This window comes from Gavia stellata, chromosome 7 (genome assembly GCF_030936135.1).
Source record: "Gavia stellata isolate bGavSte3 chromosome 7, bGavSte3.hap2, whole genome shotgun sequence".
Taxonomy (NCBI): Eukaryota; Metazoa; Chordata; class Aves; order Gaviiformes; family Gaviidae; genus Gavia; species Gavia stellata.
The window spans coordinates 38,184,673-38,199,518 of record NC_082600.1 but is presented as its reverse complement, the minus strand read 5'-3'; positions in this window follow the sequence as shown (position 1 = coordinate 38,199,518).

The window sequence follows — 14,846 nt, the reverse complement described above, 5'->3', positions numbered from 1 at the left end:
TGAGGACCTGTCTGACCACACACTTTTACACACAGGAAAACAAAGCTTTTTTCTCAGGCAGAAGGCATTTCTCTATTTTCTACCTCTTCACACATGCCGCTGTGGATTCAGAGTTATCCATCACCCCCAAAACCATTTCAGAAATATTCAGCAGCAATGTAGAGTTTTTGAAAGAGAGCATCTGTACCTCCTACCCTTTTTACAGAAAAGCAGACTAGCCACCTTCACTGCTATTGCAGGCAGAAGGACAGACCCACCTGCACATTACAGCTTTGAAAAATTCAACTGCATTTGCTTTCTGCCCAAACTACAGCAAACAAAATGAGATACCTCAGGGATTATTCCACTTTTAGCCTGTGCTCATCTAAGCAGATTGCCCTCCAAGATCAGCTTCCTACTTCATTTAGCTTTTTCTGGTTAAAGGGACAGCAGGAGTCTTTCAAGTCTTTGGGCTTTTTGTATTTCCCTGTTAAGTTTCTGTTGGATGAGAAGGCCATGAACCGGCAGAGCGGCAGCATAATAATCAATGTGGAGTTGTTACCAGAGCAGATCTTTATCCGACATGCTAAACCCCATTTACCCAACATGAAACAAACCTGACTTCCTCCTGCCTTTTGCCTGTGCCTTTTTTAGTGCCTTGTCTGGAGTTTCTGTTTACTGAGGTGCTGGGGTTGTCCCAGTAGTGATGTCTGCAATCACCAGGCCTTGCCACTCTCACCACAAAATTTCCTGCAGCTTTCCCTGGGATGCTGAGGTAGACCAAGAAATGACAAGTCTCACAGCAGTAGGCCTTTAGGAGCATTGCACAAATCAGATAATATCTGACTGTGGCAATCCTTAGGTCCCCACTGCAGCTTTTTGTTGCTAAAGCATGGAAAAACTGCAACATAATCCTATTACTCAGAAACTTGAGCTATATTTAGACTTTTGTCCTATGAAGCAGATCTGTTTCACTGTGACCAGCTATGGAAGCAAACTCAGTAGTTCAGTGGTTCTCCTTTGATCAGCCTGGTTCTCTGGGGATGTGTGCATCCAACGTGTCACCCTGTGATCCTTCACAGCAGCCAGTCTCTGTTAAGAAGCTGCAATTAGACTAGAAAAATCCAAGCACCTTGCAGCGACCAGTAGAGAAAGTGCACTGTGTACCCCTTGTCATCACACACAGTCAGACACCATGAAATTAGTACTGATGGTGCCTGGGTTTAGCAGTTACGGTAGGACATCTGTTGCTTTCAGGTACAGCCATCGCTCCATCTGCAGAGTTCTTCAGTGGAGAAAAGAGACAATGGGAGCTGGTGGACTATTCTGAGAGATGAGCTTTTTTGCTTGGACAACACCAGCAGTGAAGGGTAGATCCCAGACACTCATATCTCTGCAATTGCCCGAAATGGGAGTGCCCCTGAAAAAAACAGACTCATTCATGTACAATGTCAAAAAAACCCCTGATGTGACTATTTTTATTCAGCTCACCACCTGAGGAGCATGTTCCAAATCACTAATGGCAGTGAAGGTGCCTTGTTTTTTGGAAAAGAAGTCTTCACTTTGTGATGTTACAGATTAATCGCCCTGATAACCCAGCAGCTGAACTGAGCCCAATAGCTCTTATTTCAAACAACAAACACACAAACCAGAAAGCAAACAAAGGCCTGGAACATTTCATTCCGCAAATCATTTCAGTCTGGGGCCTTTGGCTCTTGCACGCCTTTCATTCTGCTTCTTTTTAAAGCAATGAATGAGATCCCTGTGGGTGGGTCTACAAAGGAAACTGCTCCAGACAGCCTCACCATGTTGCTGAACTGTGTCCGAAGGTGTCTGAGTGGCATGGAAGAGACAAGAAACCACCAAACCTGTGCAGAGAAAGTAGAGGAGGGTTTCCACTCCCACAGTGTTTGTGCCGTATGGTTTTCTGGCTGGCCCTGAAAGAAGGAGACGTCTTCATGCCCTGCAATTGAATGTTACTCAGTCTCACACACCACCTGCAAGGAACTTGGCAGTCTCAAACAAGATCAAACCAGAGACTTAGTGTCCTGTGTCTTAGCAGTGTTGGCGAACAGAAGCAAGAGATATCTTAGTGGATAATTATAGAAGAATTTACCCACAGAGGAAAGAAGACATCAAATTAATTCTGCGGTGATTATTTTTTACCTTGAAGCATGGTGCTTCTTATCCATTTTACTGGGATGAATGCACAGCAATAATATATTCAAATATCACCTCAGGACTCCACTACTGTAAACTCAATTACTGTAGAGAGTATCCAGGCAAGCATGTTTGCCATTCACTGTTTGGGCACGATGCCATAGCTAAGATTACATTATCCTCACCCTACGTTGACTACCCATGACAAATCGATTTTACAGAGTCATAGCTATTTTTTAAATCACTACAGCAAATTATATTAAATGAACTATACCGCAAATTAAGCCTATACTTAATTGAAGTAAAATAGGACATTTGTACAGCAAGAAGCTGAATGCATGATTAGCTGTTTTGCTGAACCAGGATCCTATTAATTGTCCAATAACTGACCTTTTGTTTCATTGGTCTTTAGGATGTAGGTTTATAAATCTGCAGGAAGCATCACAGTCCCATCCAGTCATTGAAAGCATATTTTCCCAAACCTCAGGAGTTTTTACACCCAAGAGGGAAAGGGCATGAAATGAGAACATTCCCAGCCTTGCAAAATAAAGTGCACCATAAGGAAAGGTGCCTCTGAGCTGACAGAAGATGGAGCCATCCTGCATTTGTCACTGACTTTCATCATAGCTGTGCTGTCATGGCATCAGCGGGGACAGGTGTATCCTGGGCTGTGTGACTCAACAGCCTTATGGTACCAAGGGTTTAATTCAACTGGCTGTCATTCAGCTTCCACTGGGAGCTGTGTGTTTCCATCACCTCTCAGCAGGGACTCACCAACTCACATAAGAAGGCCAAATGATTTTTAAAGCCTCTGATTTGAGCTGGCTTGATTTTAGGGCTTCCAGCTTGAAACACTTGCAGCTTCAGGGGTGCACAGCTGCCATACTTTTAACTGGAGCCATCTGAAGAAAACCAGGATAGAGATGTCCCAAACTGGTAAAACTTGAGTCACTCTAAATCTGTGGTCACTTTTCAAATAACTGGGCTTGAATGATAAGATCAGGAATGTAGACAAGTCATCAGGGCTGGGAAATGGGCAGATGAACATGAGACTTGTTTGTCTTAACTCTCAATGTTATGTTTAAAATAAATACTCTTTAAACATATCACCTGACTTCCTTCTTACCTCGGTGAGGATCCAGAATAAGGTCAGTGAAATGAATAAAGTTACACAAAGCAAGGCTAAGAACAGAATCAGGTTTTGGGGTATTGAACATGTGGACCATTAACACACAGTGTGGGCCGTTTCTTTCTCTTTGCCTTTAATCTGACAGGAAAAAAAAAAGAAGCTGGGAGGAAGAATGAATGTCAGATGTGAAGAAAATCTTTGGGCTTTCAATTTCCTATTATAAACCAGGACTAGAATAGTAAAAAAGCAGCAGAGGTCAGGAATGAGACGATACAGTGAAAAAAAATCAGCGTGCACACTGTTATTCCAGGGATAATGGTCTCAATCTGCTGTGTATGAAAAGAGACGCTGGGAGAGAAAGGCCAGAAATAGCAGAAGGTTTTACAGGGCAAGGGAGGGATACTGTTATTTGTACTAGATCTGCGTATGGTTCAGTCTGAGGTTTTGTAGCTGTAATTCTGAGAGCCTGGCATCTGCCATCCCACGCCGCAGTCTCTTACCTAAACCACAGAGCGAGTGCACATGCCCTGCTGTGCCATCAGGGAGGAGTCAGAAGAACAATTCTGGAGCCACCCCAGAAGCCAAGACCTCTGTCTCCATCCCAGAGTGTCCCAGGGGGGCAGATGTTTGGTTTCTGTTGAATTAAGCTTTTGGCTGGAGATTAAGCTTTGTTGTGGGTTAGCTACTGATCTTAACTGGATAGCTTTCCTACATATCTGCCAAAAATGCCTAGAGTAACACATTGGCTCTTTTCATGCAGTCTGTCAACGACCAAAGTCAACACATAACATCAAAACTACATATTTTAAAAGAAATGGAAAAAATAGGTTGGGATGGTCATGAGTTCCCTCAGTTTCTCCTCCCCACTGCTAACTTCCCCTTCTTACCAGTGCCTCTGTTCCTCCTTCTGCCTGTTCAAAGTGTGGAGAAAAAAGGAAATTGCTGCCACCACTTCAGCCACAAAACTGTGGATATTGAGGGAGTCCAAGAAGAGCAAGACATTGCTCATATACACCAAGGCGGGAGGGCTGATGACTTGAGTAAAATGAAATTTATTATTGCATTGCTTCTGAATAACTGTGCTCCAGGCATACCCCCCAGAAACTCATTTACTCCCAAGCCTGAAAAAGGTTAGATCTAGAGCCAAACGTCATGGCCAAACATGGCACTTCTGTCTGATTTGCTGACTGGGGGAGCTCAGAGAATTACTGCAGACTCCTTGTTCCTCTAGGAGATGTCACAGGGATGTCCTACCCCCCCAGTCCCTCGAGGCTGGCTTCTGCAGTGCTGCTGATCCCTAGCAAGGGGGTGGGCTAGGTGCCAGGAACGCACATCCTGACAGGCATCCTGAACCATCCTTTTTTCATTGCTAAATTTACTCTCCTACAAGGGGACTATAGCACATGGCAGCTGTTTGCAGAGTGAAGAGAGAAATCAGGGCTATTTAAGGGCTCTTTCGCCTCTCTTGTGATGCAGCCTCTCTTGTGATCACTGCTTTATCTAACCATAGTTTCTACACTCCTCCGCACAAACACTGCCTGACGTTTACTGTTTCTGGCACCATTAAACTCAGTGCATGAGGGTGGGGGGAACATGGTGGGGCATTTCATGTTCGAAGGCCAGCTGCAGTGCGAAGCCAAACTGATGCCCTGTATGGCTTTGCAGGCTTTGGAGGGCACCTGCTAAAACCAGCTCCTTTCTCTTGTGCAGATTTCAGCACTTGAGGTAAATCCTAGTTTTCTTGGTTAGTGTTTGTTCCTTCCTTAAGAAAACGCTCATAGAAATTAGAAGCAGCTTTGTCTGAGGTAGGATTTAGTAATAACTGAAGTACGTGTTCCCCTTGGTCCTCATCCAGTGCTCTTACTTACTTCAGCATCTAGCAAGCATAAAACATTCCCTTTGTGATTTAGTAGCATTTTACACTGAGCCTGTGAGCAATGAGTGACTGCATGAGACACGGAACAACGGAGCAGTCAGTCCGGACGAAGGACACTACCTTCTCCTTTTTTTCAGGAACTGGTGTGGGAAGGCCCATTTCTGTGCTGGTGTATGCTTTTGCCTTGCAAGCGGCTGGGCTGCACAGGCACTGCCTGTTGGGACAGTCCAGCCTCACCACTGGCCAGAGCCTGAGAGAGCACCTCCTACCTGCACTGGGCCAGGCTGGTGCTGGGGGGGGCTCCAGTGGCTTCTGAGCACCGTGGCACTGCGGCTGTGTGCTGGCACCCTAGAGAGCCTGTAGCTGTACTTGAATTTTACTGATAGTTACTGATTTTCTCAGGACTGGATTTTAGAGGGGCTGGTGTCAAGGTTTGGATTCCTAAGCCTTGTGGAATGGGAAATTCCCCTCCTAGCAGGGCTCGCTCAGTCTTCATTGTTCAATATCCAAAGCAGATAAATCAATGGTCTTACAGGATTGCGGTAGGAGGAGGCAATTTCTTTGTAAAACCTCTTTAAAACCTAGATAATCTCTGGCTTGTCGGTGTGTACAGTGGGGACCCCTGAGAGCTTTTGTTGCATCTTTGGACATCATTCTCTCCCTTGCAAGATCTTCTGTGCTGGCCAGCTGACAATTGCCTTGCCCAAGATATCTGCATATCAAAAACACCATACTGTTACAAGGTGCCTATTTCTGCCTGGCTTTACAGAGGCAGACAGCTTTCCCCCACATGAATAACCTTTTTGCAGTCCAATGAGTAAGCGCTGCTCCTCTGCTCAGGCTCACCCCCATACTCAAGCTGCAAGGTGCTGCAGCACTGGGGGCTATTTGATCAACTGCTATTATTATAATAAAAGCTATCCCTGACAGAGCCGTAGGTAAAATCTCTCTTGGGAGCAGCGTTTCCTGCTAACTCCATACAGTACGCTTGGCAGAATGCCCTGTGTTTTACAGATATTTTTTGCTGGAAACAGAAGAACCCTCCTGCAGGGCTGTAGAGCCAGCCCCATAAAGCCCTTGACCCCAAATGCGTAATCTCCCTGGAGACCCAATGTACATGAAGAAATATAATCTTCTTGAAGCATCTGCTGTCTGCATTGTGTTAAAATATGACGGGGACGCAACTGTCAAATCTCCAGGTCACTCACTGCAGAATCCTTTAAAGGGCAATAAAAAACCTCAACCCAATCTGAAAGGAGCTCTTGCACACAAAAGGATCTCTCTGTGTTGCTTTAGGAGGGTTATTTTACCACGCCTGCAGCCTGAGAGGTTTCTGTGGCATCCAACAGACATTTCACCTGCTTTTGTGTCCTGGGTATGTAATAGCACACAACAGATGGGAAATGGAGCCGAGTTTCAGGAGGTCACTGTAACGGCATCACATGCAAATCCTTTGCCCGCTGGGACCTGCACAGCACATGAGCTGTGCTGGGGAAGCCGGAAAAAGCTTTCCTGCTTGCACAGGGGCAGAAGATCAGATGGAGCATTCGGCAAGGAGGCTGGGAGGGCTGCCTTCGCAAATGAATGTCTGACAGATCAGCTTTCCCACTGGGGTGAAAGGGAAGGAGGGGTGTCTGTTAACACAGAAGGCACAGAGAAAAGGGGTGTCTGCTGTTTTTTTTATTTCTTTATGCATTTTTTTGAGCCACTTGGAGGACTTGGTCTCTGTTCTGAAGACGTAGGTGCAGGGAGCAGGAAAAAGTGAGAGCTTAAATGCAGAACTAGCAAGGAAAGAGCATCGATGTGGCTTGTCAGTGATACTCTGATCTGCTGTTGTTTCAGTTTTCTGCATTTTTTTTTCAACATTGTAAACTCACCTCCTTGACATCTGCCCTTGCCCTCGGTCTCCCCTTCCTCCACTTCTCCTTTTAATGCTGGTGTCCTCATTTCCCCTTTTGTACATATGACCCTTTCACTATGCAGGGATTAGTATCTCACTCATAAATATGTGAAATAGATACGCAGATGATTTAATTTGCTGGGTTTTGTAGGTCTGGTGAGACAGACTGGCATGGGGAGAAGGGTATGTTCTAGCAGGTCAGCTGAAGAAAACATCTTGTGCACGCGATGAGTAAGGGGAAACAGGCATACGGGACACCAGCACCAGCCCAGCAGGGAAACCTCAGGGGATGGGGACGAGGTAGTAAGACATAAAGGCCAGGCAAATAAGGTAGAGCAGAAGGTCGAAGATGTCTCTGCCTCCCCCATTTATTATGTGCCTGCCATGGAGAAAGGACGAGAGCGGGGAATGTGAGAAGCAAAAGGGGAGCAGAAGTGTGCTCTGGCTACGGGTGGTTTGAGTTGCTGGTAACTCATTTGGGAAGAGATGCCAGAGAAACCGAGAAAAATGCAGGTGTGGAGAGATGGTGGCAAGCTGGGAGGGAGGCAGAGGTCTGAGGCGTGAGGCGGAGTAGAAGCTGTGTAACTGGATGGGGGCACCCAGACAGGGGACACAGCTGAGCTGAGCAGGGATTCCCGAGGAGCAGGAGAGACAACAGAGAGGCCATGAGAAGGTGACAACGAAGAGCTGGAGGTGACAGTGCTGTGGAGCCCCAGCCAAGGAAAAGTTGTCAAGTGGCAAGGGTTAAGTCACCAGATCCAAACCAGGAAGTTGAGACAAACACCAAAGCCCTAACATGCCATAAGATCTTACCAGGAGGCAGTTGGTGAGGCGGAGAGGAAGGACAGGACTGAGGTGATGGAAGGTAAAGCAGAGAAATAGGGTTTAATGCACCGTACACAGCAGTAGCCAAGACCAGGCTTCTGGCTGGATTTGTGGGCAGCTGTAAGGTCACAGGCAGCCTTGCTGGGACACAGTGTAGTGGCACCACCACCTTCACCACCAGCAACATGCTGGGTACATGCCTGGCTCTGGCCCAGAGACCAGTGGCCACGACAACTGTAGCCTATGCTGGGCGTTTGGAGATGTTCGTGCTGCTTTCAGCAGTCAAGCAGCACAAAGCCCCGCCATAAGTATGGTGCTGGGGGTCATGTTGCCTTTACTGCGAGATCAAAGGGCAGCTGTGCTTTGTCGGCACATTTGTCAACCAAAATATAATTACCATGCTAACTCCAATCAGCCTCAGCTGAAGAGCCAGATGACTGTCCAATAATGTTAAAAATCTGTTTTGCTAGAGCATGTCAGCATCCAGCTAACGTGGGCACCTGTGTGTCATCTGCAGAGGAGTCCCAGGGAGGAGGCTCCCGGTGTGCCACCAGCCCTGCTCCCCTCCGCTGGCGTCGCTGGCATGCTCAGGTCATCGGCAGGGAGTTGCCTTCCTGTGTGACGCTGGGAGACAAGGCTGGATGGAAAGGAAGAGAGTGGAACAGAGCTGGGGTATTTACTCTTACCCTTAAAGACTTCAAGAGACTATGGTATCACAGCACTTACAGATGCTGCTGGGGACAGGTACGCATCCATGTTACAACAAAAAGACAAGTCCTGGCCTGGAGAATTTGCATGTGAGTGAGATTAGAGATGGCAGATAGGCACCAGTGGCCAACAGATGGAGCAGCAGCAGAACAGAAGGACGTCTAGGATCAGCACGGCAGCCCGGGTGGGAGCGAGTACTTTCAGTCAATGCCTTACCTGAGGAAGAGGAGTGGATGGGTCTGACTGAGGCTGGGTACACACCACTCTTGTTAGCAATAAGAGGATGCAGACAGAGGGGAAGGCAAACCCTAGCAAAGACATCAGAAGGTCCCCAAGGCGGTAACTCCCCTTTTTTTTAAAGATGGAGCAGAATAGTAGAGCATGTTTGCCTTAGATATTAATCTGATTTTAAAACCTTATGTAAAACACGTTTGAAAAATATGGGCCTAACCCCTTCTCTGAGCTGAGCACTTACCGGTAAGAGGCTTTAACTCGCTGCCATATCAAACTGTGCCCTTCCCACGTACCAAAGCATGCAGACATGCAGCTTGCAAGGTCAAGAGCTGTCAACTCAGATCTTAACCTGCTTCATGTGTATGCGGAGCTTCATTTTGGATCTTCTCAGGATCTCATAGGCTCAAGAAAGTGGCAGTGAGTGGGCCCAGACTGCTGTTGACAGCTAAGCGGGTGACAGCTCTTCTTTACCAGAAGTTACGATGCAATCAGTGGTGCAGCGTGGAGGCCATCAGCTGTGTTTATGCATCTAAACACACACACTCACTATGTGTATATGCATTTATATGGAGGATCAGTTGAAATTATGTATTATTCCATATATGTTGAAACTCAGAGATTGACCAGAGAAGCTTTTTGCTGAATTTAGCCCTGAAAGCCTATTATGTACTATTGTGTGGATGTTATAGCAAAGGCACTGAACAATAACTGCAAACTTGCTGCTGTACTTGTGCCTGAAGGCAAGTGTTGAAAACGTTTTCTGCCCCGACCTTCCAAAGCACTGACAACTGCAGCTCTTGCAGGCTTTAATGGAAGCTACGGCTCACCAACAATCAGCCCGTTTGTGTTAAATTGCCAAAGGTGGGGTTCAGACAGGACGCTTGGACTGGCAGTGGAGGTAAGGCAGAGAGAGGGACAGGTTGCCAAAGAAGCTGATGGAGAAACAGGAGCAATAGGAAAAGCTGTGCCATCAGATGAGTGGTCTGACAACAGAAGCAGCAACGTAGATAAGCTCTGCAGTATAACTGCAACACAAGCTGATAGAGCAGATGGTCACCTCAGTTTAGCCTCTAACATAGCTTGTTGCCCCTAGCAATATTTACCCAAAAGTACTCTACTGATGGAAGTGGGATTATGTAGTTAACAGAGAGAAATCAGTCCTATTTTGCACAAGATAGAACTGTGCTGCCTATCAGCTCTGACAGTCCCTTCATGTGCTGGCTTTGGCTTGGGCAGACAGAGCGACATGATGATGTACAAAACCATTTCTAGGACAGCTTCAGATGGTGGAAACTGGGTAGCACTTTCCCAGTTCCCCAGCTTTCTTGGAACTTTGTTAACTCACTCCTCAAATATGGAAACTTGGTGAACAGGAAAGTGTTAAACTCCCTTTCCCGGGTCTGAAATGACCTTCTGGGAGCTGTCAGGACATTTTCATCAGCTCCTGATCAGTGCTGCTTGGGGTTAATCCTGACCTACTTCAAGGCCCGAAGTGACAATTATTTAACTAGTTTGTGAAAAGCACTTAGAGATCCTTTACTGAAAACCAAAAAAGAAAGCTAAATACTGTTATTCTCATCCCCAAAATACTAGGTAAAGAACCATACCGAAGTAGCAATACAGATAACCACAAAGGAGAGAGAAATTCTGCAATGGAAAGTGACCCATGTTTGAAAGGCCAGAGATCTACAAGCACTATGGGTATCTCAACTCACATATTTAATAAATATTGTCTCAACTGCTTATGTTTACTTGTTTTTATTAAAAAGCAAATTGCTTGTATTTCCTTCTCTTTCATTATAGCATCAAAGCAGGACAGCATGGGACACAACAGTATAAACAAACAGCACCACCAGATACTTAAGGGTCTTTATCTCCTAAATTGACTAAAGCATAAATACAAACTGACGTCAAGCATTTGGGATTACTATTTAAAAATCGCTATTTTCTGACACGCTAATGAAGGCCATTCACATCAGAAAATCCAGTGGCTACAAAAGGAGGAGTGAGCAGCCCGGACTCCTGAGTAAGGAGTCGAGGAAACGGTCTGCTTTCCTCAGAATAAAAACCTGCCAGTTTTTTTAGACCTGTGGGAAGTCCCAAACACGGATAACATTTAAGAGCTGTTTCCAACCTGTCCAGCTCTTCAAGATTTGGGAATGTAGATGTCACCACCAGTCCTCACTCTGTCACCGTTACCAACAGCACTCCTATCACCCCCTCTACCCATCACAGTCCTTGTACGGTAGAAGCTCATCCTGGCTGCGCACTGGAGCTGCACAGCACACCATGTGCAATGCAGTCTCCAGTTGCGTGATGCTAGTGACCTGCTCCAAGGCTGTGACAAATCACCTTCCACATATTGTCTCTCAGAGTTAAGTACCTGAAACTTTAAACAAAATGCTCTCAAGTGAGATCATAAGCAGTGGTGAAGCATACATAGTATCTCAGTCTTTCTCCCTCTTTAGCCTGACAAACATTTCCACTAGAACCCATGGAATTAAGAGTAATTTTATAAGGCAAAATGCATTCCTGAGTAGGCATTTGTACTAATTGAGGTGCTGGAAGTGGTATAGCCACATGGCAGCACGCTCTGCAGGCCAAGGTATTCTGCTTCTCAGCATGATTAACTTAGCAGGATGGAGCACAGCACTGTATGGCTTTTAGTATCTCTGCTGGCTTAATGAGCACTAGCTTGCATATCTCTAGGTGATGTATTTTTCCACAAAGATGTAAGTCAGGAATCACCTAGAGAAAAAGAGGATTAGAGATTTTCAACATCCCTTCTACTTCAGAGTAAGTTCAGGCAATCATATACTTTGGGGCAAGCAGACAACTTTTGCATTTCCGCAGGTAGTAAAGATCTCGGAGGGAAGGCACAGCTTTGTATTTGAAGCAGTGGCGCCTGCGGACACAAACTAACCAGTGCATCCTCAGCCCCTCCTTCTGCAAGACTTCTGCAAGACAGCACGTTTTCCTTGGACATCTGTGCTAGCTGCCCGAGGGCCAAAAGCAGAGCAGGCGCTGGGGGCACCACCTGCTTCTGTAACTTCCCTCTTGTTCACAAAGCAGTGAACCAAGTGGCCAAACCCTCGATGGAGCAAACACTTGCTATCCTAGAAGAAATAAGCCAGTCCACGTGGTACAAATTCACTATCATGCCTGTGGGACTTGCTAGTAATGAGCCTGAAGCTCAGAGCCTTACAGCTCTTAAAATCAAAGTTCCCCTGTCCAAGTGGAGACCGACCTCGGATAGCTTAAAGCCTTGAATGGTGCCGAGGGCCCAGGGCAGCAGCAGAGCTTGCTCCATTCCCTGGGGTGGGAGGTGGAAGGAAGGGAAGGTCCCTTCCCCAGGGGCTGGCTCAGGACACTCCGAGGGGAGTCAGGGAAGACAGGTGCAAGTGGAGGTCATTTGCCACACAAGGACAACGCTCCTGAGGTCTCACCAGCTCTGTGACCCTACCCGGTCATTAGGTGCCAAAGCAGCTCGGTGAGGGGAGGCAGGGGATGGATTGCAGAGGGATTTGGTAGCTGCTGATGTGCAGGAAGGAAGGGGAAGAGAGTAGTTTCCTTCTCAGGTGGTTCAGCTGCTGTCTGCAGGCAGAACTGAAGTAAAGAACTCAGGTCTGCAATCCTCCCCCTTGAATACTGGGTGTATTGCAAGCATTCAGGGTCCAGGATAAATAAAAATAGAAAAATGTTTGGTTTCAGTTCACATCTTAGTGGTGGCTCATGTTTTATTCATAGTACAGAAAGGGCAGAAGTTCCCGTGAATGAAGAAGTCCCCCTTCTTTCTGTGCAGGTTTCAGAAAACCAGTCAGCAGCAGAGCAATGCGATTGAACTCGGGAAGACTTCAGTCACCTGCTTCCTAATTCTCAAAGCAGTTAGAGCCCTGCAGTCTTTTTTTACTTTTTATAGTCACAGGGCTAGTCAAGCAAAACCTTGATTGGGTTATTCTGCTTTAATTACAAAACGCACTCAGACAAAAGGCGCAATATTACCCGGTCCATATGTACACATTTCTCTCAACTGTAACACCAAAGACCAAAAGACAGTCTGGTCCTGCTGTAAATCAACCATTTCCCTCTGGCAAGATCTTTGGACTATGAACAGACATCACAGGAATGCTTGAACCGCTTCTTGTGCGCAGGACACCAGACTCCGTATTTCATCATGTACTTTGAGATCCTTTAGGGTGGACCATACAAGAGATAAGCAAGAGAAGGGAGGCAAAACTAGAACCTCGGGGTAATTGGAGTCCACATCCGACCACCCACCACCCCCTGTAAAAGAAAGGCAGGGATGGGCCACTGTCTCCTTGCTGCAGTTAGGACAAGGTAGATAAATCACAAGGTTTTTTTATTGCTGGTGAACTCAAAACAGGCAACTTTAATCTACTGAGGAAGATACACATACAAACAAATGTTAGGCCTTGTGCGTTTTTTTTCTTCTTAATGTAAATGTCTCTACAACTTCAGTCCAGCTCCTGAGCTCTTGCTGAGCTGCCACTGAGACCCCAATAACGTGCTCTGGGCACTTCTGTAAGATGTTCTAAGAAGCATCACATGTATTAAAAAGGGAGATTTTGCAGAAAAGACAAAGCTCTGACTGTAGCCATGTTGCTCAGAAAGGAGAAGTCTGGCTAATCCTGCTGCATTAGGTACATGGTATTATGTATAATTATTTCAATTGATTTAAGAATTTGCCGGGTCCCTTTCTGTTTCTGGTGTGCAAGCTGCAAATAAAGTGCACTTCTGGGTGTAAATTACCACTCTATGAGGATGCAATAGCTGGGTGGTACATGTCAGACATCAGTGGAAAGCAGACTACAATAGCTGTTACAATGGCACAGGCAATAAGGATAATGGAGTAAGATACTAGATGCTGCTGGGAAACTCCTCCATAGTCTGAGCATCTAAATATTACATTACTGAGCAAAATCGGTGTCATTCAGTAGGGAGCTTCTGAAGTCAAGATACTTGACTGTGATTGTGCACCAGGTTAGCTCTGTGAACAGCCACTCCTCCCCCAGTCCCAGCTGCAGCTGGGAGTCACTAAATCATGTTCCTAACTCCTTTAACCTTGTTAAAGAGTTTTGTAGGAGAAAGCAGGGATCCTAAGGATGATTCTATGAAGCTGAGAGTTTCAGATGAGGCAGGGGTGGTGTAGGAGGCAGCAAGACACCACATTTAAGCTATGCTGTAAGAGGACAACCCAGCTTTAGACACAACATCTAATGACCCTGACAGTACCAGGGCCAAAATGAGGAGATCCCAACTCTCACCTGCACCTTGCACTTCTTCTTCTGGTCCAGTAGAGCTCATCTACATTACCCCATGTACTAATTTCATCTCTTTTTTTTCCCTGCCATGTACAGTGTCAGGTGACTATTTTGCCTGGGTCTACACACCCAAGACCATCAAGGCTGATAAACTACATACTGTCCCTCTCATTTCATAATAGTGGCATCACAGCATAAAAAAAAATAATCTGTTCAGCATTTATTCTCTTTTAATTTAATGAACTATAAAAAGGGAATTCTAAGTACCCACCTAAGTATTCTGGGTGCTTCAGGAGACATTGCATACCCCAGGGCAGATTTGATTAACTCGTTGCCGCCAGTGTTTTCACATGTCCATTGCCAGCAACGGATGCTGGGGCGGGGGGAGGGGGGGGAAGGAATAAAATAATTGCACTCTGTATAATACAAAAAGGATTAACACTGCCTTCATAAGAGCAGAACCAAAAAGCAATTCTCCTCATAGGGCCAGGAGTGCTTTTCCTCTCAGGAATGGATACCCCAGGGCAAGGAGCAGGTTCACAGCTGAGCACTCCCTACCAGAGACAGGGGACCCACACAGAAACAGCCTGGCCATTTCCAATACAAGAGTGAAATCCCACAACCACACCAACATGCTTGCATTTCAAGCCAGATTGATCCCTGGTGCAGCTCTGCTGACTATGGTGGAAGAACACCTAAAATGAGTCTGGCCCTACAGGGCAACTACAGCAAACCTCCCCCATAAACCAGTTA